At 42.9% G+C, this 24982-nt stretch overlaps 1 protein-coding gene across 1 annotated transcript in view; it reads left to right on the forward strand.

Moving 5' to 3' along the window:
• Nucleotides 1-24982, forward strand: part of LOC109905940 (X-linked interleukin-1 receptor accessory protein-like 2) — a 444323-nt gene that overhangs the window by 66943 nt on the left and 352398 nt on the right. The window lies entirely within an intron of this gene.

The raw sequence follows: 24982 nt of genomic DNA on the forward strand, positions 1-24982 counted from the left end.
GGGTATCTGAGGAGTAAGACTTGTTGAAACAAAGTTTAGGGGTAGATTTTCAGATTCCTTTCTCTGCAAGTTCAACGAGTGGATTACTCAAATCGATGGTGCCAACTAAACCAACTTTTTGGGATATAAAGAAGGATTTTATCTAACAAAACGACATTACATGTTATAGCTGTGACCCTTTGGATGACAAATCAGAAGAAGATGTTCAAAAAGTAAATGAATGTTTAATCGTTACATGTGAATGTATACGACACTTATATGTACATACATATACATAATATTGATGATTATTTATTTGAATTGCGAGTCCTCCAGTCCGCCAGCGGGACACCGATCCTTAAGATTAAGTGTTTTTATTTTGGTATTTAACATACTGTTTGAAGAGGTAGTGTTTCAGATATTTTCTGAATATGGGCAAGGACTCCTAGCTTCCTAGCTTCAGGGGAAGCTGATTCCACCATTGGGGTGCCAGGACAGAGAAGAGCTTTGACTGGGCTGAGCGGGAGATTCCCTGTAGGGGTGGGAGGGCCATGAGACCTAAGGTGGCAGAACAGAGTGCTCGGGTTGAGGTGTAGGGTTTCAGCATAGCCGTACACTTTCTGTATCCTGTGACAAATAAACATGGATTTTATTTGATATAGTGTGTGTTTACCAGAGATGGTAATGTGAAGAACAACATGACCTGCACCAAAGGCAGATTAGGATATAGGCCAAGGACTAGATAAAGTATATTTTTACCTGTAACCTTTTTACCTTTTCTTATTGTAGGCTTCTACCACTTAGTCTTTAAATCTTTGGTTGTTTTCTATTTATTTTATTAAACTAGGCAAGTCAGTTAAGAACAAATTCTTATTTACAATGCCAAACCCAGACAACGCTGAACCAACGCTGAGCATCACCCTATGGGACTCCCAATCATGGCCGGATGTGACGCAGTGATGCCTCTTGCACTGAGATGCAGTGCCTTAGACCGCTGCACCACCCGGGAATTTACTTCACTACTCACTCTGTTTAGCACATGGCCTCACATGTGAGTCCTTAAAAAGATGGGTGGGGCTAAGGCTTAAGAGGGTGTGAATGATGCTGAATGGATGTAGACAAAGAATCGAATCAAATCAAATCAAATTGTATTTGTCACATACACATGGTTAGCAGATGTTAATGCGAGTGTAGCGAAATGCTTGTGCTTCTAGTTCCGACAATGCAGTAATAACCAACAAGTAATCTAATTAACAATTCCAAAACGACTGTCTTATACACAGTGTAAGGGGATAAAGAATATGTACATAAGGATATATGAATGAGTGATGGTACAGAGCAGCATAGGCAAGATACAGTAGATGGTATCGAGTACAGTATATACATATGAGATGAGTATGTAAACAAAGTGGCATAGTTAAAGTGGCTAGTGATACATGTATTACATAAGGATGCAGTCGATGATATAGAGTACAGTATATACAGTGCCTTGCGAAAGTATTCGGCCCCCTTGAACTTTGCGACCTTTTGCCACATTTCAGGCTTCAAACATAAAGATATAAAATTGTATTTTTTGTGAAGAATCAACAACAAGTGGGACACAATCATGAAGTGGAACGACATTTATTGGATATTACAAACTTTTTTAACAAATCAAAAACTGAAAAATTGGGCGTGCAAAATTATTCAGCCCCCTTAAGTTAATACTTTGTAGCGCCACCTTTTGCTGCGATTACAGCTGTAAGTCGCTTGGGGTATGTCTCTATCAGTTTTGCACATCGAGAGACTGACATTTTTTCCCATTCCTTCTTGCAAAACAGCTCGAGCTCAGTGAGGATGGATGGAGAGCATTTGTGAACAGCAGTTTTCAGTTCTTTCCACAGATTCTCGATTGGATTCAGTCTGGACTTTGACTTGGCCATTCTAACACCTGGATATGTTTATTTTTGAACCATTCCATTGTAGATTTTGCTTTATGTTTTGGATCATTGTCTTGTTGGAAGACAAATCTCCGTCCCAGTCTCAGGTCTTTTGCAGACTCCATCAGGTTTTCTTCCAGAATGGTCCTGTATTTGGCTCCATCCATCTTCCCATCAATTTTAACCATCTTCCCTGTCCCTGCTGAAGAAAAGCAGGCCCAAACCATGATGCTGCCACCACCATGTTTGACAGTGGGGATGGTGTGATGAGCTGTGTTGCTGTTACGCCAAACATAACGTTTTGCATTGTTGCCAAAAAGTTCAATTTTGGTTTCATCTGACCAGAGCACCTTCTTCCACATGTTTGGTGTGTCTCCCAGGTGGCTTGTGGCAAACTTTAAACGACACTTTTTATGGATATCTTTAAGAAATGGCTTTCTTCTTGCCACTCTTCCATAAAGGCCAGATTTGTGCAATATACGACTGATTGTTGTCCTATGGACAGAGTCTCTCACCTCAGCTGTAGATCTCTGCAGTTCATCCAGAGTGATCATGGGCCTCTTGGCTGCATCTCTGATCAGTCTTCTCCTTGTATGAGCTGAAAGTTTAGAGGGACGGCCAGGTCTTGGTAGATTTGCCGTGGTCTGATACTCTTTCCATTTCAATATTATCGCTTGCACAGTGCTCCTTGGGATGTTTAAAGCTTGGGAAATCTTTTTGTATCCAAATCCGGCTTTAAACTTCTTCACAACAGTATCTCGGACCTGCCTGGTGTGTTCCTTGTTCTTCATGATGCTCTCTGTGCTTTTAACGGACCTCTGAGTCTATCACAGTGCAGGTGCATTTATACAGAGACTTGATTACACACAGGTTGATTGTATTTATCATCATTAGTCATTTAGGTCAACATTGGATCATTCAGAGATCCTCACTGAACTTCTGGAGAGAGTTTGCTGCACTGAAAGTAAAGGGGCTGAATAATTTTGCACGCCCAATTTTTCAGTTTTTGATTTGTTAAAAAAGTTTGAAATATCCAATAAATGTCGTTCCTCTTCATGATTGTGTCCCACTTGTTGTTGATTCTTCACAAAAAAATACAGTTTTATATATTTATGTTTGAAGCCTGAAATGTGGCAAAAGGTCGCAAAGTTCAAGGGTGCCGAATACTTTCGCAAGGCACTGTACGTATGCATATGAGATGAATAATGTAGGGTAAGTAACATTATATAAGGTAGCATTGTTTAAAGTGGTTAGTGATATATTTACATCATTTCCCATCAATTCCCATTATTAAAGTAGCTGGAGTTGAGTCAGTGTCAGTGTGTTGGCAGCAGCCACTCAATGTTAGTGGTGGCTGTTTAACCGTCTGATGGCCTTGAGATAGAAGCTGTTTTTCAGTCTCTCGGTCCCAGCTTTGATGCACCTGTACTGACCTCGCCTTCTGGATGATAGCGGGGTGAACAGGCAGTGGCTCGGGTGGTTGATGTCCTTGATGATCTTTATGGCCTTCCTGTAACATCGGGTGGTGTAGGTGTCCTGGAGGGCAGGTAGTTTGCCCCCGGTGATGCGTTGTGCAGACCTCACTACCCTCTGGAGAGCCTTACGGTTGAGGGCGGAGCAGTTGCCGTACCAGGCGGTGATACAGCCCGCCAGGATTCTCTCGATTGTGCATCTGTAGAAGTTCGTGCTTTTGGTGACAAGCCGAATTTCTTCAGCCTCCTGAGGTTGAAGAGGCGCTGCTGCGCCTTCTTCACGATGCTGTCTGTGTGAGTGGACCAATTCAGTTTGTCTGTGATGTGTATGCCGAGGAACTTAAAACTTGCTACCCTCTCCACTACTGTTCCATCGATGTGGATAGGGGGGTGTTCCCTCTGCTGTTTCCTGAAGTCCACAATCATCTCCTTAGTTTTGGTGACGTTGAGTGTGAGGTTATTTTCCTGACACCACACTCCGAGGGCCCTCACCTCCTCCCTGTAGGCCGTCTCGTCGTTGTTGGTAATCAAGCCTACCACTGTTGTGTCGTCCGCAAACTTGATGATTGAGTTGGAGGCGTGCGTGGCCACGCAGTCGTGGGTGAACAGGGAGTACAGGAGAGGGCTCAGAACGCACCCTTGTGGGGCCCCAGTGTTGAGGATCAGCGGGGAGGAGATGTTGTTGCCTACCCTCACCACCTGGGGGCGGCCCGTCAGGAAGTCCAGTACCCAGTTGCACAGGGCGGGGTCGAGACCCAGGGTCTCAAGAGCTCAAGAGCTCTCCAGTAGGTGTACCAATAATTCAAGGGCCATTTTCTCAAAAGTGGGGTTTAATAAAGTTTATCAACTTTCAAAGCAGAATTACTTATCCATTGTTCCTCAACTGTAGTGTATGATATGCAATTTTCTAGCTCTGAGTTTCTACTTTTATCAATTAAAAAAAACTAAATAAAAAATGTTGGTACATAGGACCGAATCCATGTGGTGGGTCACAACTATAGAACAAAAACGGACGAATGTAACTAAGGCTGGGAATTTCAATACAATCTATCTAGCAAGGGCAATGATCAAAGGTCAGTCATAACGTGGCTAATAGGCTACTGTATCTATGTATATAGCTATTTATTTAGCAAGCTAAAAACACAGAGCTTAACGTTAGCTAACTAGCTGCTGGGAGGATGTCATGACATTGGAGGAGTGGGTGAGTGACCCTCATATCGGTTTTCGGTAGCTACGGCTAGCTATAGATGCAGGTGTCATTTGGTTAGCTAGCAAAAACTAAGAATTGTTTAACTAGCTAGCTATGCTGAACTTGAACGACTGTTATGCAGTTAGCATATGTCTTGCGTTCGTAACTTCTCTCTGGCTATCTACTATGATTTTAAAGCACTCTTGTCTGAGTGTGCCAGAACGCAGAATAACTGATGAATTTACAAACGTGCAACACCCGCTGAATATGACCATTGTCAGTAAACAAAAAAGTAAGTCACGGACGCTCTAGATAACGTATAAACATTCTAACCAGCTCTGCTTGGGCGATTAAAATGGTCAGAGTGATGTGTTCTCTCATTTGTGTCTGGAAGTAGATAGCAAGCTAGCCAACTTCAGCCAGTTAGCTTGGGTGGTTGACTGCCATTGTGAGTAATGTGAAGATCAACCCTACTCCTCGGCTTCCTGTGTCTGTGTCAATCGTGCAGTGTGCACTCGGGGTTCGAAACACTGAATTTACGAACAGACAATCTGACAACTCTCTGAATTTACGAACAACCCAGAGACACACTGAAGACAATTTATGAATGCACCCTTAGTTGTGTATTTCATTGATCAAATAGGCTGGCAAACAGGTAAGTTCACATTCAGTTGTCAAAACGTGGGTTGGGACAAGCATACATTGGCAGGCAAGCTGCAGAAGGACGCGCAGGCTACTATTCCCCATCGTTTATCAGTGCAATTTTGACATCCAATTAGCTGAAAAAGTTTGTGGGTTTATCTAATTTTCCCTCGTCTTACTCTGGCTAGCATTAGTTGTTGATATGTTGTTGTTGATGTGCATAACTAAGGGACAGATAGCCTACCCTTTCATGGTTGTTTGATCAATAAGACTGTACAGTTCCCAAATGTAAGACTACTCCCTGGTATTTGCATATTTTCAGAAATCCATTTAGGGGTATTTTGTGGCTTTTGGCGAATGCTTTTTAATGATCTAAAGTCACGCTGTTGCTGCTGCCTGTAAACACACAGGCCAGTTCAAAGTGAATGATGGCAGGCCCGTGTGGCAAATGGCTTATTTGCATAAAGGCCTACTGTAGCTCTGATTGGCTATGGCGCACCGGTCTGCGCCGACTCCGGTCCTGGACAAGACAGATGTTTTTATTAGGTTTTATTTACTGCAGTGTCTATTAATTGTCCAAATGCACAAATTTATGAAAAGTGAAAATGACCATATCTAAGTGCTCGAGTGTCAGAAAATAACAAATAAATAAAAAAAGGTGTCATTTTCTTCCTGGGGGTGTATATGAACAGATTTTAATAATATTTCCTGTTGCTAAAATGCTGTCAGTTCCACTTTAACTTCATCCAGTAAGCATAACATAATTCACATGGTTTCTTATTCTACGGGCATAGTGGGAATGAATACAAAAGTATCATCATCACCATAGCGTATTGCTTCTTCTCCTCTTTCCTATTAGCCATGTGTGGAATGCCATTCACCTATTGACCTTACAGCCTATACGCACGGCACAGTAATACACCTTCCTCACGCTTGCTGTTTAACCTATGGCTCACTCACCTTCCTCTCTCTCAACCAATGGGTGTACATCTTGGGATGTATTTATATGTCAACTCACCCTCGTTCTCTAACTTCGCGTTTTTCAGCAAACATTTTTGACAACCATCCACCAGCTATAATAACTTTAAGGCCCATCATTGGAACTCCTTTCTCCCAGCAGCCCCGCATACCTGCCATCACATCATCTGGCTCTGAGGGTCTTCCCTCGGAGACAAGGCCATTCCCCAAACTATTAGATAAAATGTCATATTGCATTCCATCTTCGTTGTACATTCAGTTAAGCTTGTACGAGATTGAAATGTTGTTGTGCGGTACTAAACATTCTATTTTTGCCCTGCACTGTTGGAGCTTAAGAATTTAAGCTTAAGAATTTCACTCTACCCCACAATTACATCTGCGACCCTGTGCATGTGACTAATAAAGTTGTCTAATCTAATCTACTATACATATCCACATTGACTGACAACTCAGGTACTTGGGGGACATTTTGTGATGCTATAAAGCTAAGTGGCGTAATGCAAAACAGGAGGAAATAAAACCATTTGCCCATTGATTTGATCTACTGAAAATCTCAGGAACATTTGCATACGCTTTCATTCTCCTCAGGAATACACGATTAGAATGTCGTTTTACAGTTCAAGGTAAGAGTTAAACTGTCCTAATTTGCACATGCTCTATTTCCTAGGATCTAAAATCGTCAAATAACCAGAGAAAGAGTTGGATGCAGAATGCAGCAGCCTGCCTGTGCAGCCCCACTGTCAACCACCATGTAATTAAGTTATGCATTTGTCACTGTAGGTCCTTAGCCTTGTCATTTTTCCAAGCCTGAGTGTGCATACAGATAGATTATACAATTCCAGCGGTGCCATCAACACATATAGAATCCTCTCTTGCCAAACTTCCTAGCCTTCTATTTATGTCAACGGGTAATTATGGCAGTCAAAGAAAGCCCTCCCTGGTGATCAGACATCTATTGTCAGCGTCTGGAACAGACATGTACATTATTCCCTCCTTACACATAATGAGGAAGTCAGTGAGCCTTTATAGAGGTGGCTTAGTGATCTTTCTCCATCGGAGGTGTGTGTGTGTGTGTGTGTGTGTGTGTGTGTGTGTGTGTGTGTGTGTGTGTGTGTGTGTGTGTGTGTGTGTGTGTGTGTGTGTGTGTGTGTGTGTGTGTATGTGTGTGTGTGTGTGTGCGTGTGTCGAGCTGTTTATCTCTATTCCAATAGTAATTACATTGGGCTCACTTCAAACGAGTCAAGGACAGACTGGAAAACAGAGTTTGAGAATATCTTATTGAGAGAGAAAGAGAGGGAAAGCAAGATAGAGAGACAGAAAGAGGAAGCAAGAGAGAGAGATGGGCTAATTTTAAGAAAATAAAATGATCTGGTATGTTGATACCAGGGGAGGGTGATACATTGGAAGGTCTGTCTCTGGCCTTCTGTACATATAGGGAGGAAGTTGATACTTTTGAACTTGCTACAGAGCTGTTGACCTCTGGAGGGCTTTGTGGCAGGCCATTCCTGTGGGATTATAAATGCTTTGCGGCAGGCCATTCCAGGTGGAGTTTGAGAGAAGAGCATAAAGGGATAACCCCTCAAAGTGCGTCAGTGTCATGGCTCCTAATGCCAGCACCCATCTGACAACAGGATGGTTGTATTGGCACCATCATTAAATGAGGATGATCTATTTATCCCTTTAGGGAACGGCTAATGAAATAGTTCCTCAAATACAAGGCTAGCAGTACAATGAGTATGGTTTACTACTGTATTTAGTGATCTCTAATAATAGTTATTTTTCATGGGACATTTAATTCACAGCAAAACATAAATATGATTTATTGAAAACATATGTCTCAAAATACATTCCACTTTTTTTGAAGTAAGAAGGCCATTTCAGAGTAGCTGGAAATAATAACCTTGGTATAAAAACCGGTGCTTGTACCATCTCATGTTGAGTGGGTCTGGATGCATTTTGCAGTCTTGATATACCATTTTTTCGTCTACATTTAGAAAAACAAGAAGAGTGGGATGCAGCTGCGTGTTTAATGGTCTTGAGAAATGACTCCGATGTGAAACATCTACATTAAACAGTCTCACTCACTCACTCTTTTAGTTTTTCCTACAGTGTGTATCCCTATTGGATGTAGTTTACTGTGTTGCACTGATTCTCATTATCTGACATACTCTACATTTGGTAAATGCCCTTATTTCAGCATAATTGCAGTGTGATTGAGGCTTGCTCTTCTTACGAGCTGAAAACAATGCCAGCGAATTGAATTACAGATATCCCCTGAGATTGTTGCTGCTGTGAGAACACAAAAAAGTATGAATTTCTAAACTATTGCTGTAATTCTAAATTAAAGTTAAGATGTGAAATAATTACTGCCATTTTGTTAAAGCAAAGTAGCCAATTCTATGCTGCTTAGTTCTGTGGATTCATTTGGGTCATTTTTGGTTCTTCTCATGAGCTGCTTTTGGTGTGCTTCCCAGAGGAGTAACCCCTCACAAATATGTGTTCTCCCTCTCTTGTCTCAAGCAATTGGATATGGCAACTCAAAAACCAAATAACATTTGTTTCATGACAGGGAGCCATTGTAACAGATCTGTGATGGCAATTCTTGATTTGGAGATTCAAGCCCTGGCAGACATTGACAGCCGTCTCAGTTTCATGCATCTCTGTCAAAGCCAGGCGGCTGTGAATCCTGACGGGTGCCTCTCTACTGCAAACAGCCTGAACCCTGAGATGGCCTTCCAGTTATCTGTTAAACCATTTAACCCCACATGATAGAGCAGCTGTTTGCTTCCTGACCGCGGCTGTGTTTGAGTATACATCTGAAGTGAAGCTCAGAGAATGCTCTGATTGCAGATGACAATGGAAGGAAAAGACACGTTCAATTCATCACTGACCGGCGCACAAACACACACTTACACCGGCAGGGATGGTCTGGAAAAGCAGATCTTCTAAGATTTGTGCAAAACATACTGGAAACCTAGTTTTAAAATCATTGGTGTTCCTGAAAGTATACAGAGAAGGTAGATGTTACCAAGAAAGTGTAACTGTAACATGAGGTTACAACATGGTTCACAGTATGTAGGAGGATCACCTGAACAGTAACATGAAAGGCATCTTTCAGTGACTGATTTTTTTGAACATGTATCTCCTAAAGTATCCACGTTAACTAATTTGTTCATATTTATGATACTTCATGACCACACCCCCTGTGGTTCCCAGCCACTCCTCCCCAGTGAAATTGGACATCTGTAACTCCCGTCAGTGGAACCAATGAGCTGTGATTTCCAGCTGATTGTCCTTGTGCATTATGTAGGCTTTACACACAGCCCTCAGCAATCACACATCACATGTATGTGCTCACCTTTGCATTACAGCCCTCAGCAATCACACATCATGCGTATGTGCTCACTGTTGCATCACAGCCGTCTAAGAGTCTTTAAAAATGCATTTGGTAAATAGGTTATATACTACTATATCCATTTGGTAAATAGGTTATATACTACTATACCCATTCCAAGTAGCTTATGGTTGTTTTTTAAAATGTTTTTTCATATACTATATAATTAACACTATATCTCCTCCCCATTATTTTACCAAATAATGGACTGGATACAATTTACTTGCCTTTATTGTTCCCATAGAAGCCACATGGTGCCTGTAACAACTGATTACATTGTTTCAGTGAGTCATTCGCACTAGTCAGAGGTTCAGGCAAGGAGGAACAATAATGGTTTGAAAGAACACTTTATAAGAGATCGCCAATTGAGTATTATTTTGCAAATATAAAAGTATTGTTGTAAGTATTACACTCAATGCAGCATTTGGGGAGCAAACGGGAATGTAGAAGTAGCAGAGAACTATGTACCGGTACATAGCAGAGAACTATGTACCGGTACATATCAGATAACTATGTACCGGTACATAGCAGAGAACTATGTACCGGCACATAGCAGATAACTATGTAACGGTACATAGCAGAGAACTATGTACCGGTACATATCAGAGAACTATGTACCGGTACATAGCAGCGAACTATATACCGGTACATATCAGATAACCATGTACCGGCACATAGCGGATAACTATGTACCGGTACATATCAGAGAACTATGTACCGGTACATATCAGATACCTATGTACCGGTACATATCAGAGAACTATGTACCGGCACATAGCAGATAACTATGTACCGGTACATAGCAGATAACTATGTACCGGCAGTCAGTAGTTAGTTAAGGAAGCGCTACAGGCAGATGCACTTTCATCTGATTTTCTTCAGAAAGTGTTTAACCAGAAGGAAATAATTAGTCTTCCAGCTGAACTCACCGCAAGATAATTCAGGTTTTGTTTTGCAGTGTTTTTCCCCTCTCTTTCTTGATGGAATGTAAGGGGGGAAATATTATATGCCAGACAAAAAGCACTCTCTAAGGGAATTGGACATCACATGCCAGAAGATGCTTTCTTGATGGGAGCATTGATAGACAGGTTTTAGTGAGGACTCCTAAACCCCCCAGCGGTTTTCTGATTCATTCTAATGAACAAAAGTAGTGTATTCAAAGCCCCAAGTAAATCCAATAGGACACACTGAGAGGATGTGTGTCCAGTGATGGAAATGTGGTGAATTTATACAAATCCATTTTAGAGGATGGATGGGTTTCATGGATCGGCCATAGCATTGTGCTACTGCCAGACCCAGCAGCACATCACATTGCCATAATATAATACCAGCCTCAATATCTCATGTGTAATTGCTAATTAATCCTTCAGGTGCATTTGAGCCCATTCAGAGAGTCGGCCAGGCTGTCTTTGGGGGGCTATTGCTCCTGCCATCCCTTTTCAGTGAAGAAGGCAATTCCTAGGCAGGAACATCAGCTCTGTCAGGCAGCTATACTAGCAGAAGAAAGGTAGAGTCCACATGACAGGTTGCCCACAGGTCATAGCCATATGTTAGGCACTGATTGTGTGAAATGGGAACATAATGGAATAGAAATGTAGAGTCTTGAATGTTTTCTTGTTCAGTGCTTCTCAATAGCCGGGGTTTGAGACCTCGCAGAGGCCCATTTGGGGTCTTTGCTCAGTGAATAACCAAGCCATAATACAAAGATAGAGAGTGACTCTGTTTATTGTGACTCTTTCCTCTCAGCACATTGGATATTGTCTGTGGAATAGCTTAAGGGATTTGGCCAAGAGGACCCATACCAGATCTGATTAGGAATGGCATTATTCTCACAGAAAATCTCTGTTTCCTCTCAGTGTTTATGTCAGACTGTATAGGGACTATTGTATGGGTGAAATACCATGTTTCATTCTCTCCACAGTGGCATGTGGTTTGGAGAATGATGTAGTTGGTGATATTATACTTAATGATGCCTCATTGACTAAAAACTGGTATTGGGACCAAGAAATTGGTATTATATCCATCTGGGGGGAAAAATGATGACAAGGTCAAACGTTGACTATGTTGAGTATGACAACATGATTGGACCATTTATAGAGCTGCAGGGGAATCCCCTGACTACATTCTATCCAGCAGAGCCTTCCCACTGGGCACACAATGAAATTACGGTGACTCAACGTGGAATAGATGTTGAATTGACATCTGTCCTAGGGTTGGGTGTCACGTTGGTATAAAGGGATTGGGAGACAGGCGCAGGAATGTGTAACAGGGGTTTTTATTGACCCAAATTACACCGTGCCATGTAAAGGCACGGGGACAAAGACCAAACAAACACGTATACAAGACACAGGGTTGGAACCCAAACAAACACGTATACAAAACACAGGGTTGGAACCCAAACAAACACGTATACACGACACAGGGTTGGAACCCAAACAAACACGTATACAAGACACAGGGTTGGAACCCAAACAAACACGTATACAAGACACAGGGTTGGAACCCAAACAAACACGTATACAAAACACAGGGTTGGAACCCAAACAAACACGTATACAAAACACAGGGTTGGAACCCAAACAAACACGTATACAAAACACAGGGTTGGAACCCAAACAAACACGTATACAAAACACAGGGTTGGAACCCAAACAAACACGTATACAAGACACAGGGTTGGAACCCAAACAAACACGTATACAAGACACAGGGTTGAAACCCAAACAAAAGAGTGAGGAGTACCTCGAATAAATACACCGGGGCGAGACCCGTAACATTCACGCACACAATGATTCCACATGGGACAAGACCCGTAATCATCTGCGCAAAAGAAGCAGCACGAAAGCCTAAACACAACAGCACAGGTACTCACACGACCAACGGACATTGGAACAATAATCGACAGCCCAATGGTGAACCAAAGGGCACATTTATACAATTACAATCAGGGAAATGGGGACCAGGTGACAGTTCCGGTGGGATCCGTGACATTGGGAGGTATCCAGAATTTCTTACCGTCATACCATTTCTGTACCATACAGGGTGTACGAATGTGCACACAAGGGGCGCTATTTCAACAACAACAAAAAATATACAGTTGAGGTCGGAAGTTTACATACACCTTAGCCAAATACATATAAACTCAGTTTTTCACAATTCCTGACATTTAATACGAGTAAAAATTCCCTGTCTTAGGTCAGTTAGGATCACCACTTTATTTTAAGAATGTGAAATGTCTGAATAATAATAATAGTAGAGAGAATGATTTATTTCATATTTTATTTCTTTCATCACATTCCCAGTGGGTCAGAAGTTTACATACACTCAATTAGTATTTGATAGCATTTCCTTTAAATTGTTTAACTTGGGTCAAATGTTTCGGGTAGCCTTCCACAAGCTTCCCACAATACGTTGGGTGAATTTTGGCCCATTCCTCCTGACAGAGCTCGTGTAACTGAGTCAGGTTTGTAGGCATCTTTGCTTGCACACGCTTTTTCAGTTCTGCCTACACATTGAGGTCAGGGCTTTGTGATGGCCACTCCAATACCTTGACTTTGTTGTCCATAAGCCATTTTGCCACAACTTTGGAAGTTTGCTTCGGGTCATTGTCCATTTGGAAGACCCATTTGCGACCAAGCTTTAACTTCCTGACTGATGTCTTGAGATGTTGCTTCAATATAGCCACATAATTTTCCCATCCTCATGATGCCATCTATTCTGTGAGGTGCACAGGTCCCTCCTGCAGCAAAGCACCACCACAACATGATGCTGCCACCCCCATGCTTCACGGTTGGGATGGTGTTCTTCGGCATGCAAGCCTCCCCCTTTTTGCTCTAAACATAACGATGGTCATTATGGCCAAACGGTTCTATTTTTGTTTCATCAGACCAGAGGACACTTCTCCAAGTACAATCTTTGTCCTCATGTGCAGTTGCAAACCGTAGTCTGGCTTTTTTATGGCGGTTTTGGAGCAGTGGCTTCTTCCTTGCTGAGCGGCCTTTCAGGTTATGTCTATATAGGACTCGTTTTCCTGTGGGTATAGATACTTTTGTACCTGTTTCCTCCAGCATCTTCACATGGTCCTTTGCTGTTGATCTGGGATTGATTTTCACTTTTTGCACCAAAGTACGTTCATCTCAGAAAGCGTCTCCTTCCTGAGCGGTATGATGGCTGCGTGGTCCCATGGTGTTTAAACTTGCATACTATTGCCCAAACTGTAGTTTGTTAACAAGAAATTTGTGGAGTGGTTGAAAAACTAATTATAATGACTCCAACCTAAGTGTATGTAAACTTCCGACTTCAACTGTATATATCAAATGAAGTGTTATTGGTCACATACACATATGTAGCAGATGTTATTGCAGGTGTAGCAAATATTCTTTTTTGGCGGGGTGGACGCACTAAAACATTATCAACAGAGATCTGATTTGGGAGGGGATTGAAGGTCTCTGCTGTAACTAAGAAGCTTGATCTTGACATCTATCCCCCATTTTGTCTATACACACTGAACAGAAATATAAACCCAAAATGTAAAGTATTGGTCCCATGTTACATGAGCTGAAATAAAAGATCCCAGAACTGTTCCATATGCACAAAAAGCTTATTTCTCTCATTATTCTCTCATTCAATTTGTTTACATCCCTGTTAGTGAGCATTTCTCCTTTGCCAAGATAATCCCTCCACCTGACATGTATGGCATATTGAGAAGCTGATTAAACAGCATGATCATTACGCTGGTGCATCTTGTGCTGGGGACAATAAAAGGCCACTCTAAAATGTGCAGTTTTGTTACACAACAGAAAGGTACAGATGACTCAAGTTTTGAGGGAACATGTCATTGTCCACCAGAGCTGTTGCCAGAGAATTTAATGTAAATTTCTCTACCATAAGCCGCCTCCAACATCGTTTTAAAGAATTTGGCAGTACGTCCAACCGGCCTGCATTTTATCGATGGCAATTTGAATGCACAGAGATACTGTGACGAGATCCTGAGGCCCATTGTCATGCCATTCATCCTCTGCCATCACCTCATGTTTCAGCATGCTAATGCACGGCCCCATGTTGCAAGGATCTGTACACAATTCCTGGAAGCTGAAAATGTCCCTGGCCTGCATACTCACCCATTGAACATGTTTGAAATGGTCTGGATCGACGTGTACAACAGCGTGTTCCAGTTCCAGTCAATATCCAGCAACTTCATACGCCACAATCAACAGCCTGATCAACTCAATGCCAAAGAGATGTCTCTCCCTGCATGAGGCAAATGGTGGTCACACTGGATACTGACTGGTTTTCTGATCCACGCCCCTACCTCTTTTTAAGGTATCTGTGACCAACAGATGCATATCTGTATTCCCAGTCATGTGATATCCGTAGATTAGGGTCTAATGAATTTATTTAAATGAACTTATTTAATTATACAAACTGTAACAAAGCTGTCATCAATGCAAAGGGTGGCTACTTTGAAGAATCTCAAATATAAAATATATTTTGCTTTTTTGGTTAGTACATTACTCCATATGTGTTATTTCATGGTTTTGATGTCTTCTATTATTCTACAATGTAGAAAAGTGGGTGGGTGTGTCTAAACTTTTGACTGGTACTGCATATATATATATACAGTGGGGAGAACAAGTATTTGATACACTGCCGATTTTGCAGGTTTTTCTACTTACAAAGCATGTAGAGGTCTGTAATTTTTATCATAGGTACACTTCAACTTCAATGTATGTATGTATATGTATGTGTATATATATATATATGTATATGTATATATATATGTGTGTACAGATAGATTATACAATTCCAGCGGTGCCATCAACACATATAGAATCCTCTCTTGCCAAACTTCCTAGCCTTCTATTTATGTCAAAGAGTAATTATGGCAGTCAAAGAAAGCCTTCCCTGGTGACCAGACATCTATTGTCAGCGTCTGGAACAGACATGTACATTATTCCCTCCTTACACATAATGAGGAAGTCAGTGAGCCTTTATAGAGGTGGCTTAGTGATCTTTCTCCATCGGAGGTGTGTGTGTGTGTGTGTGTGTGTATATACTGTATATGTAGATAAAATCATACTGTTTTGGGGGGGGAAATTTCCCGGTATATGGTGTAAATGGTGTATCGCCCAAGCCTACTCTTTGCCTAAAGGGATATGTCTGAGTAGACCTGTTCTGTTAGACAGGAGGTAGCTAACACCTCAGTCCCTTAACACGGTGCCATGAAACACTGACACTGACGCTTCTGTGAGCTGTGGTAGAGAGAGAGAGACATGGCCCAAGGTACAGATGGATTGAAAAGAAAATTGACAGGCAAAAGAGAGGAGTGGGCCTGCCAGCCGGCGGCCATTTTGGGATATTTTTGTCTTTGCAAGCAGATTCATTTATTTGCAGGTGTCCATGTTATGCTCTGGAAGTCCAGGAGACCCCGTTATTCCAGGAGACTTGCGCTGTCTGGAATCAGGTGATATGTGCTGTGTCTTTAGACAGAATGTGTGGATGAGCCACATTGCAAGTTTATAGAATCCAAAGGCTGAAACTGTATTGACAGTATTTAGTATAAATTGTTACCAGGATTAGCAATTCAACAGGCTTTATACTTTTGTGTTTTATTTGCGAAACACTTCTAAATGTTGGTCCAATTCCCTTTCCTACTTGTTTATTTGTTTAAGAAGTGAAAGATGGGATGTGAACCTGGGGAAGGAGGGAGGAAGAGGGGGTTGAACACCCACAAGACACTCCTCTAATGATGGCCATTTAATTGCATTTTAATGTACCTGAACACAGCAGCTGCTCCTCCGCTCACCTACAAACTCCATGTTACTGCATCAGTCATCCACAGCGCTCGCTCGCTTCACACAACAGATCAATTAGCAGACCCAGTGACACAGGCATGGCTGCCACAGCCCTGCTGGAGATGCATATGGTGGTCCGAAGCTCTCTCCGTGGTGGATGGTTGGATGTTCCGCAACGCCCCCCCCCAACCCAGACGCCCACTGTAGCCTATCATTCAGAGGGAGGGAAATAGATGTGTTAGCTGGATCCCTGTGCTTTCTTTATGCTCACCTCAAACGGCTAAATGAATCACTGACAGCACCAATTGTGTCCCCTCAGCTACAGTATAATCAGATGCACCATTTGAGCCTTGTATGTTTGAGATTCATGACAAATTGACAGCTAGGGTGGCTTCAGTCGCAGATGCAGTCTCTCTCTCTCTCTCTCTCTCTCTCTCTCTTTTCTCCTGCTTTCTCTCTCTGTCTCTCTCTGTCTCTCTCTCTCTCTCTCTCTCTCTCTCTCTCTCTCTCTTTTCTCCTGCTTTCTCTCTCTGTCTCTCTCTGTCTCTCTCTCTCTCTCTGTCTCTCTCTCTTTTCTCCTGCTTTCTCTCTCTGTCTCTCTCTGTCTCTCTCTCTGTCTCTCTCTTTCTCTCTTTTCTCCTGCTTTCTCTCTCTGTCTCTCTCTCTCTGTCTCTCTCTCTTTTCTCCTGCTTTCTCTCTCTGTCTCTCTCTGTCTCTCTCTCTGTCTCTCTCTGTCTCTCTCTGTCTCTGCCTCTGTCTCTGTCTCTGTCTCTCTCTTTCTCTCTTTTCTCCTGCTTTCTCTCTCTGTCTCTCTCTGTCTCTCTCTCTGTCTCTCTCTGTCTCTGCCTCTGTCTCTGTCTCTGTCTCTCTCTTTCTCTCTTTTCTCCTGCTTTCTCTCTCTGTCTCTCTCTGTCTCTCTCTCTGTCTCTCTCTGTCTCTGTCTCTCTCTCTCTCGCTCTCTCTTTTCTCCTGCTTTCTCTATCTGTCTCTCTCTGTCTCTCTCTCTGTCTCTCTCTGTCTCTGTCTCTGTCTCTGTCTCTCTCTCTCGCTCTCTCACTGTATCTTTGGTCGGAGAAGATTTACAGATTACATTACACCTTTATTGAATAGTCATACTGGGAGAGAGAACTTTCTACATCCAGAGATCTCTCCTGGTCCTTGTATATAGCCTGCATATAGCCTCATTATTGTTATTTTCTTTTTATCTATTTGTAAATGTTCTTACTTTGTTGGGAAAGGGCTTGTAAGTAAGCATTTCACGGTAAAGTCTACACAAAAATTTGATTTGAATACCATAACCCTCACTGGCAGACATATATACCACATCTCCTCTCTCTCCCTCTCGCTCTTTCTATCTCTCTCTGAAGGCAATATGGAGCTCTGCCAGGAATTTGCAGGACATGTGCCATGTCTCAGTGTATGATGCCATATATACCCTGGGTTATGATTCACCTACTCATGCCTGGTGGAGGATATGGGCTGAGCCACACTAGGCTACTTGGTGCAATGATTAAAGCATGAAGCTCTCAGGGCATAAAGGTTCATTACTTTTTTATGCAATCTCTTAAAGCCCCACTCTAACCAAAAGGATTTTTTGAGAATATGAAACATTTTGAAAACCAAATTGTTTGGTTATGTTTCAGTACTGGCAGTTCAAGTGTCTGTAAGAAGTGATATGCTGTTAGTATGGTCCCATTTTGATTTAATGCGTGATGATTAAAAATGCCTGTTAAATATATGATACTGAAACCTTATCATGCTATGATTATAATATATGCAAAAGAAAAATGTACGTAACAATTCTAATCAAATCAAATCACATCAAATTTTATTAGTCACATACACATGGTTAGCAGATGTTAATGCGAGTGTAGCGAAATGCTTGTGCTTCTAGTTCCGACAATGCAGTAATAACCAACAAGTAATCTAACTAACAATTCCAAAACTACTGTCTTATACACACAAGTGTAAGGGGATAAAGAATATGTACATAAAGATATATGAATGAGTGATGGTACAGAGCGGCATAGGCAAGATACAGTAGATGGTATCGAGTACAGTATATACATATGAGATGAGTATGTAAACAAAGTGGCTAGTGATACATGTATTACATAAAGATGCAGTAGATGATATAGAGTACAGTATATATGTATACATATGAGATGAATAATGTAGGGTATGTAAACATTATATTAGGTAGCATTGTTTAAAGTGGCTAGTGATATATTTTACATCATTTCCCATCAATTCCCATTATTAAAGTGGCTGGAGTTGAGTCAGTGTGTTGGCAGCAGCCACTCAATGTTAGGGGTGGCTGTTTAACAGACTGATGGCCTTGAGATAGAAGCTGTTTTTCAGTCTCTCGGCCCCAGCTTTGATGCACCTGTACTGACCTCGCCTTCTGGATGATAGTGGGGTGAACAGGCAGTGGCTCGGGTGGTTGTTGTCCTTGATGATCTTTATGGCCTTCCTGTAACATCGGGTGGTGTAGGTGTCCTGGAGGGTAGGTAGTTTGTCCCCGGTGATGCGTTGTGCAGACCTCACTACCCTCTGGAGAGCCTTACGGTTGTGGGCGGAGCAGTTGCCGTACCAGGCGGTGATACAGCCTGCCAGGATGCTCTCGATTGTGCATCTGTAGAAGTTTGTGAGTGCTTTTGGTGCTGCTGCGCCTTCTTCACGATGCTGTCTGTGTGAGTGGACCAATTCAGTTTGTCTGTGATGTGTATGCCGAGGAACTTAAAACTTGCTACCCTCTCCACTACTGTTCCATCGATGTGGATAGGGGGGTGTTCCCTCTGCTGTTTCCTGAAGTCCACAATCATCTCCTTAGTTTTGTTGATGTTGAGTGTGAGGTTATTTTCCTGACACCACACTCCGAGGGCCCTCACCTCCTCCCTGGCCGTCTCGTCGTTGTTGGTAATCAAGCCTACCACTGTTGTGTCGTCCGCAAACTTGATGATTGAGTTGGAGGCGTGCGTGGCCACGCAGTCGTGGGTGAACAGGGAGTACAGGAGAGGGCTCAGAACGCACCCTTGTGGGGCCCCAGTGTTGAGGATCAGCGGGGTGGAGATGTTGTTGCCTACCCTCACCACCTGGGGGCGGCCCGTCAGGAAGTCCAGTACCCAGTTGCACAGGGCGGGGTCGAGACCCAGGGTCTCGAGCTTGATGACGTGCTTGGAGGGTACTATGGTGTTAAATGCCGAGCTGTAGTCGATGAACAGCATTCTCACATAGGTATTCCTCTTGTCCAGGTGGGTTAGGGCAGTGTGCAGTGTGGTTGAGATTGCATCGTCTGTGGACCTATTTGGGCGGTAAGCAAATTGGAGTGGGTCTAGGGTGTCAGGTAGGGTGGAGGTGATATGGTCCTTGACTAGTCTCTCAAAGCACTTCATGATGACGGAAGTGAGTTTAGCTCAGTTACCTTAGCTTTCTTGGGAACAGGAACAATGGTGGCCCTCTTGAAGCATGTGGGAACAGCAGACTGGGATAGGGATTGATTAAATATGTCCGTAAACACACCAGCCAGCTGGTCTGCGCATGCTCTGAGGGCGCGGCTGGGGATGCCGTCTGGGCCTGCAGCCTTGCGAGGGTTAACATGTTTAAATGTTTTACTCACCTCGGCTGCAGTGAAGGAGAGGCCGCATGTTTTGGTTGCAGGCCGTGTCAGTGGCACTGTATTGTCCTCAAAGCGGGCAAAAAAGTTATTTAGTCTGCCTGGGAGCAAGACATTAAGGGTCCGTGACGGGGCTGGTTTTCTTTTTGTAATCCGTGATTGACTGTAGACCCTGCCACATACCTCTTGTGTCTGAGCCGTTGAATTGAGATTCTACTTTGTCTCTATACTAACGCTTAGCTTGTTTGATTGCCTTGCGGAGGGAATAGCTACACTGTTTGTATTCGGTCATATTTCCGGTCACCTTGCCCTGATTAAAAGCAGTGGTTCGCGCTTTCAGTTTCACGCGAATGCTGCCATCAATCCACGGTTTCTGGTTTGGGAATGTTTTAATCGTTGCTATGGGAACGACATCTTCAACGCACGTTCTAATGAACTCGCACACCGAATCAGCGTATTCGTCAATGTTGTTGTCTGACGCAATACGAAACATATCCCAGTCCACGTGATGGAAGCAGTCTTGGAGTGTGGAATCAGATTGGTCGGACCAGCGTTGAACAGACCTCAGCGTGGGAGCTTCTTGTTTTAGTTTCTGTCTGTAGGCAGGGATCAACAAAATGGAGTCGTGGTCAGCTTTTCCGAAAGGAGGGCGGGGCAGGGCCTTATATGCGTTGCGGAAGTTAGAATAGCAGTGATCCAAGGTTTTGCCAGCCCTGGTTGCGCAATCGATATGCTGATACAATTTAGGGAGTCTTGTTTTCAGATTAGCCTTGTTAAAATCCCCAGCTACAATGAATGCAGCCTCAGGATGTATGGATTCCAGTTTGCAAAGAGTCGAATAAAGTTCATTCAGAGCCATCGATGTGTCTGCTTGGGGGGGAATATATACGGCTGTGATTATAATCGAAGAAAATTCCCTTGGTAGATAATGCGGTCGACATTTGATTGTGAGGAATTCTAAATCAGGTGAACAGAAGGACTTGAGTTCCTGTATGCTTTTGTGACCAAACCACGTCTCGTTAGCCATAAGGCATACGCCCCAGCCCCTCTTCTTACCAGAAAGATGTTTGTTTCTGTCGGCGCGATGCGTGGAGAAACCAGCTGGCTGCACCGACTCCGATAGCGTCTCTCCAGTGAGCCATGTTTCCGTGAAGCAAAGAACGTTACAGTCTCTGATGTCCCTCTGGAATGCTACCTTGCTCGGATTTCATCAACCTTGTTGTCAAGAGACTGGACATTGGCGAGAAGTATACTGGGAAGTGGTGCACGATGAGCCCGTCTCCGGAGTCTGACCAGAAGACCGCTACGTTTCCCTCTTTTACGAAGTCGTTTTTTTGGGTCGCCGGCTGGGATCCATTCCGTTGTCCTGGGTGAAAGGCAGAACACAGGATCCGCTTCGCGAAAGTCATATTCTTGGTCGTACTGATGGTGAGTTGATGCTGCTCTTATATTCAGTAGTTCTTCTCGACTGTATGTAATGAAACCTAAGATGACCTGGGGTACTAATGTAAGAAATAACACGTAAAAAAACAAAAAACTGCATAGATTCCTAGGAACGTGAAGCGAGGCGGGCATCTCTGTCGGCGCCGGAAGTAAAAACCAAATCTTGACTAGGTTTGCTGCAGAATGGAAATAATGTAATATATAATAATATATGCCATTTAGCAGATGCATTTATCCAAAGAGACTTAGTCATGTGTGCATACATTTTACATATGGGTGGTCCTGGGAATTGAACCCACTACCAACAAGCTCTACCAACTGAGCCACGAAGGACCAAAGTGTCAAAAGAGGTATGTCTTATGTTACATCCCAAAGATCCCACGATCGTCATAATGAGTAGACCAAGGCGCAGCGTGAGTTCCACATATTTTTTATAAAACGAACCGTGAAGCTAGTGCACACAGGCAACTATCCGTAGACAAGATCCCACAAACACAAATGAGGAAATGGCTACCTAAATATGATCCCCAATCAGAGACAACGATAAACAGCTGCCTCTGATTGGGAACCATATCAGGCCACCATAGAAATACAAAAACACCTAGATGACCCACCCAAGTCACTATCACACCCCAACCAACACAGAGAATAAGCAGCTTACTATGGTCAGGGCGTGACAGTTATTAAACAAAAACACAAATATCACTGTAATGAGGGATATTTCATGGCCGTGGTATTCCATTATGTGCTTTTAAGAAAAAACAGAAATCGTTCCCATGTCTTTTTGGAGTCTGTATTTTTTTCCTCCAGGCTCTTTGCTAACATGATTTCGTAAGATGCTGTTTTTATCAAGATATTAATCCATTCCGTGAACACTGGCTCATTAGAGCTTTTCCAATATTTCAGGACCAGCCTTAAAACATCATATTTGAAATGCTGTCGGGTTATTCCCCTCCTATTTTAGACTTGTCGCTCAACAAACACGGTGGATTATTTGTTTAAGCTGTGCCTGTACAGACCACTGGATTTAGTGTCTGATTGTCTTCCTTTTCTTGAGTGCCAAAGTGAACGTGGTGTGTGTGAGATTGTAGAAAAGTACAGCTGCATGTATACTGTAGTGTAGGTGGTAGCAGTAGGTAGCACTGACAGCATGTTGATTGAATCTAAGCGATTCCATCTAAGCCTAAAGGTGTTTGGTCTCAACAATGCTGTAGCCACCCACATAGAAGGAGGTTGACATCTTTAATTAAGAAGTCCCTAGGAAGGAACACTCTCAAGTGTTGCAAGCTCTGCGGCAATGAGGGCGCATTGATCGCCAACTGAGTCAGCAAGGCAGCTCGGGTTTAGAGATGAGGGAGAAAGGAATGTGGAGAAAGAGAGGAGAGAGAGAGAGAGAGAGAGAGAGAGAGAGAGAGAGAGAGAGAGGAGAGAGAAAGAGAGATGTGGGAGCTAGAGATGGAGGGGAGTGAGATGTGTGAGATAGATAGAGAGGGAGAGAGAAATGCTGGGAGAGAAAGAAAGAGAAATGCAGTGAGAGAAAGAGAGAGATGCAGGGAGAGAAAGAGTGAGAGATGCAGGGAGAGAAAGAGAGATGCATTCTCTGCAACCATTGTGTGTGGGATTATTATTTGGTACAGAACCAATGCAATTTACAGCATGATATGCTCCCCCATTTTTGTTGTATACAATGAAACAATGTTTTGCAGAGAAAATGTTGATAATGCAACTTTGTCATTTACCATGACTTATTGGAGCTTATATCAACTCATTCCACACTACATATCCTTGACTTTTACTTCACAGTGCATAAGGGGAACGTTACCCTTTGTGTGGGTAAACAAAGGAATAGTTCATGATTACTCTAGTGATACATTTAATAATTGCGTAGATTATTTCCAATGATTCAGCACACAGTGTTAAAAAATAGCAGCAAACATGACTAATGAATTCACCTTTTCAAGTAACAAGAGGATTTTTTTTATTACTCTGTTACATTTCAGTCTGATTTTCTACAGCATTATTTATGGACAACAATTATATATTGATACAATATTACAGCCATAAAACAAAACTAGCCAATGGTGTAGGATTCTTTCTCTCCCCTGGCTTGTAAGGTAGACAACACCAATGAATTTTGGTGTGTGCATCTGGGTCACTATTGTCCTGGACTTTGTCAGCCTGAACCATCTGAGAGTCAGTTAATACTTCCAGAGGGCTGGCTAGCTGGCTGGCTGGCTGGCTGGCTGGCTGGCTGGTTGACTGGTTGGCTGGCTGGTCGTCTGGTTGGCTGGCTGGCTGGTTGGTTGACTGGTTGGCTGGCTGGTTGTCTGGTTGGCTGGCTGGCTGGCTGGTTGGTTGACTGGTTGACCGGCTGGTTGTCTGGTTGTCTGGCTGGTTGGTTGACTGGTTGGCTGGCTGGCTGGCTGGCTGGCTGGTTGGTTGGCTGGCTGGTTGGCTGGCTGGTTGGCTGGATGGAGTGTTGTTTGTTTTTCTGCCTGGCTGTTTTTGCCTGGCTGTCTCTTAAGTCACCTACTGCCCAGACACACTGCTATCAGTCCAGAGGCCTGGGATTCTGTGTTTGATTGCCAACGGACCTTTTTACCTAAACATTGTTTTTAGCCAAGAGACGAGCCTGGCAGGTGAATTTCAACTGTACATCAATAGTGTCGTTCAAGGGGATTTCATGTTGTGGAAAATAATGTGGCACTCATCCACCAATTGTTCATTAGTAGAATGAAAACCCTTTTTAAAATAATTTTATATCAACTTCTAAAGTTGTTTTGTGAATAATTACCCTAAAGGCTGTTATACAGTGTTGATGACATTTTTCCAATTTGACTTTGAAAGATCTGAGCTGAATTTCTATGATATCTATTATAGATAAGATATAACACATTGAGAAGGAACAGAGCAATAGAGACTAGGACTTTAGAGGTGTGACCCTCTGATGTTGTGACATTTACAGTACCTGAGTGGTTTAAAAGTAAGTTGTTCTAAAGTGAGGTAGAAATTGTATCCCTTAACCTGGTAGCCATGGTGCAGACATGCAGTTCCAAGACCATCTAACTGGGGGTTAATTGGTTCTGACCCGTGTTGAAGTCCAGACCAGAGCTTAACATTTTAGAGCAGAAACAATGAGCCATAAGTGATGCCCCATGAAAATGGACCTGATATTGTAAGAGCCTTACTGCATTGCGATATTCTGATACCATCGGGCTGGGGAGTGGGGAGTGATTCGGTTCCTCAAGTCACCAACAAAATAGTGTTCATGCTTAGTTGGTATCCTTTTTCTCGTTTGGTTTCTCCAACACTTAATGAGAACAAAATACGTTGTCCTGTCACTAAAACTGTAAAACGGAAATATGCATACAGGAAATGACAAAACAATTTGCTGTACATGTGTGTGCATGTTCACTTACGAACTGTGTTAATATAGAGCGGCATCGCGTGGTGGAACATCGGAAGATATTCACTTTCAATGGAAGGAAAGCAAGATCGTCAGAGTGGGCAGAGGGAGAGTTGAGCAATGCCAGCATGGGCGAGGGAGCTGAACAGG

The sequence above is a fragment of the Oncorhynchus kisutch genome, linkage group LG15 (assembly GCF_002021735.2).
Source record: "Oncorhynchus kisutch isolate 150728-3 linkage group LG15, Okis_V2, whole genome shotgun sequence".
NCBI lineage: Eukaryota > Metazoa > Chordata > Actinopteri > Salmoniformes > Salmonidae > Oncorhynchus > Oncorhynchus kisutch.